The sequence below is a fragment of the Rhagoletis zephyria genome, unplaced genomic scaffold, assembly GCF_001687245.7.
Source record: "Rhagoletis zephyria isolate East Lansing unplaced genomic scaffold, Rhagoletis_zephyria_1.1 Rzeph_scaffold_40763, whole genome shotgun sequence".
NCBI classification, from domain to species: domain Eukaryota; kingdom Metazoa; phylum Arthropoda; class Insecta; order Diptera; family Tephritidae; genus Rhagoletis; species Rhagoletis zephyria.
The window spans coordinates 1-2777 of record NW_016197818.1 but is presented as its reverse complement, the minus strand read 5'-3'; the positions used below and the strand labels follow the sequence as shown (position 1 = coordinate 2777).

The 2777-nt window shown below is 43.3% G+C and overlaps 1 pseudogene; it reads left to right on the top strand.

Annotated features, from left to right (window-relative positions):
- The first annotated feature begins 214 nt into the window (after positions 1 to 214).
- On the top strand, positions 215 to 823 carry LOC108354931 (cilia- and flagella-associated protein 20 pseudogene; annotated as a pseudogene).
- Positions 824 to 2777: the final 1954 nt, after the last annotated feature.

The following is a 2777-nucleotide window of genomic DNA, read 5'->3' as shown; positions in this document are numbered from 1 at the left end:
GCAGCTTTGTTGTTGTTTCTCTCTTCCGCAAAGCATATTTTTCTTTCTGACCTGCATTTCTATTGATCTAGAGCCTTTCTTTCTGGTATCACCTTGGATACCACAGTGTTTTCATGTTGTGTTTTGCGTCAAACGTTTTGCTGGAGAAAGCTACTGTTAGCTTTAAACTTGTTCATATAACTTGAAGACAGAAACTCGGAAGATCAGCGCGATCATGTTTCGAAACACCTTTCAAAGCGGCTTCCTCTCCATTCTCTACAGCATTGGCTCTAACCCGCTGCAGATATGGGACAAGAAGGTGAAGAATGGCTCCATCAAGCGCATCACCGACAATGAGATTCAAAGCTTCGTCATTGAGATTTCCGGCGCAAATGTCTCCACCACCTTCATCACCTGTCCGCCACAACCGCGCGCCAGCCTGGGCATCAAGCTGCCCTACCTGGTGCTGATAGTCAAAAACCAGAAAAAGTTCTTCAGCTTTGAGGTGGAGATACTGGACGACAAGGGCATTCGACGGCGCTTTCGAGCGTCAAACTTTCAGTCGGTCACCCGGGTGAAGCACTTCATCTGCACTATGCCGCTGCGGCTGGACGAGGGCTGGAACCAGATTGGCTTCAACCTGATGGACTTCACCAAGCGAGCCTACGGCAGCAACTACGTGGAGACGGTCCGCATTACGGTGAACGCCAACTGTCGCCTTCGACGCATCTACTTCGCCGATCGGCTGGCCATCAGCGAAGATGAACTGCCGCCGGAGTTTAAGCTGTACTTGCCGGTGCGGAGCACCACTGCCTCGCTTGATGGGGCGAGCACTAGCCAGTGATTACTTGCACTTGATATTACATTTGATAACTTCTTGTCGGCAACTATTTCCTGTATATTCTTTCTTATCCGTATTCTCTATCTTCCTTTTGTAATTTGCATAAATAAATTCAGTAACACTAAAAATGCTTCATGTTTGCTTTTCGACGGCGTACCGACCTCTGTGGGCGTCCCACGCCAATGTCCAATGTTTTGAGTCTGAAAAGCGCACGTTTTCTTTCTTTGATGAATTTCTCTTTTACGAAAAATGATTTGTCAAATTTTGGACTTCAAGTACCTCCAGTTTTGCTGTAAAGCTTCAAAGAAAAAGAATTTTCTCTTGTAAAAGTCGTTTTCCAGTGAGCTCAGTTTTGCCAAGTAAAGGCTCAACAAAACCGAAACAAAGCTCACAATGAGCAGCAGCAGCAGCCGCCGCTCAAGTAGTAGCGACTCTTTGTCATCTCTTTTTAAGATCCGAGATGGTGAAAAGAGGATCAAGTAAGTATTGTGCATATAAGGGTTTAACAAATCAAAATAATGTTTTTATTTTCACTAGGGAATACACTTCAGTACTTGCTTCCACTTCAAAACTTGACGATAAACATGTAACCCAGTTTTGCGACATTGTTTTACTCAGCAAAAAAGACTTGTCAAATCGAAAAGAGATCTCAAAATGGCTGCAAAGATTTTTTGTGCAAAAGAATTTCCCCTGCGTTCTGCGCTACTTTGGCTCAACAGTAAACGGCCTTGGATTCTACGATTCCGACATTGACTTATATCTTGAAGTGCCAAAAGATCAGAAACGTAGAAGGAACGGACTTCTCTATAGAACTAGGGCCATTTTGAGCGAATCGTTGCTCTCAAAATTCTACGATATGATGGTCATCGGCGCTGCCAAGTGTCCCATCGTCAAGGTGACCAATAAGAGCACAAAGGTGAAACTNAACAAATCAAAATAATGTTTTTATTTTCACTAGGGAATACACTTCAGTACTTGCTTCCACTTCAAAACTTGACGATAAACATGTAACCCAGTTTTGCGACATTGTTTTACTCAGCAAAAAAGACTTGTCAAATCGAAAAGAGATCTCAAAATGGCTGCAAAGATTTTTTGTGCAAAAGAATTTCCCCTGCGTTCTGCGCTACTTTGGCTCAACAGTAAACGGCCTTGGATTCTACGATTCCGACATTGACTTATATCTTGAAGTGCCAAAAGATCAGAAACGTAGAAGGAACGGACTTCTCTATAGAACTAGGGCCATTTTGAGCGAATCGTTGCTCTCAAAATTCTACGATATGATGGTCATCGGCGCTGCCAAGTGTCCCATCGTCAAGGTGACCAATAAGAGCACAAAGGTGAAACTGCTGGAGTTTGATATTAATGCCACGCACTCCATTGGAGTCTTCAACTCGATGGTGCTCAGCTATCTGGTCAACGCTGATTGCCGTCTGAGGCAGCTTTTCGCCATTGTCAAGTTCTGGGCAAAACTCAATGACCTGATCGATGTCGGCATCTTTCGAAGTTACACATTTGCCCTGCTGGTCATTTTCTTTCTTCAGGATGGCGAAGTTTCCTACATCAAACCTCTTGATTCACTTTACGAGTACTCGCAAGACTTTCACGAGAATGTACTGCCTGACTTTGAAAATGAGCTTAAACCAAAATGCCTTGATCTCCTTGCTAATATGGACCAAATTCCGAGCACACTCACTTTGATTCACCAATTTTTCGCGTATGTTTTTTGCTTTTAGTAAACTGAACATTTTCTAATGCATTGTTTCAATTAGGTTCTACTCGTCTTTTGATTTCATGAACTTTGTGATTTCTCTTCGCCTTGGCTTTGCAGTTCGCAAGGATCATTACTTTCAGCTGGTGAATGAATTCGACGACTTGGGATCTCATGAATTTCGTTTAACTTCACTCATCTGTCTTGAGGATCCATTTGAGTTGGATCGCAACCTTACCGGTCACTTTA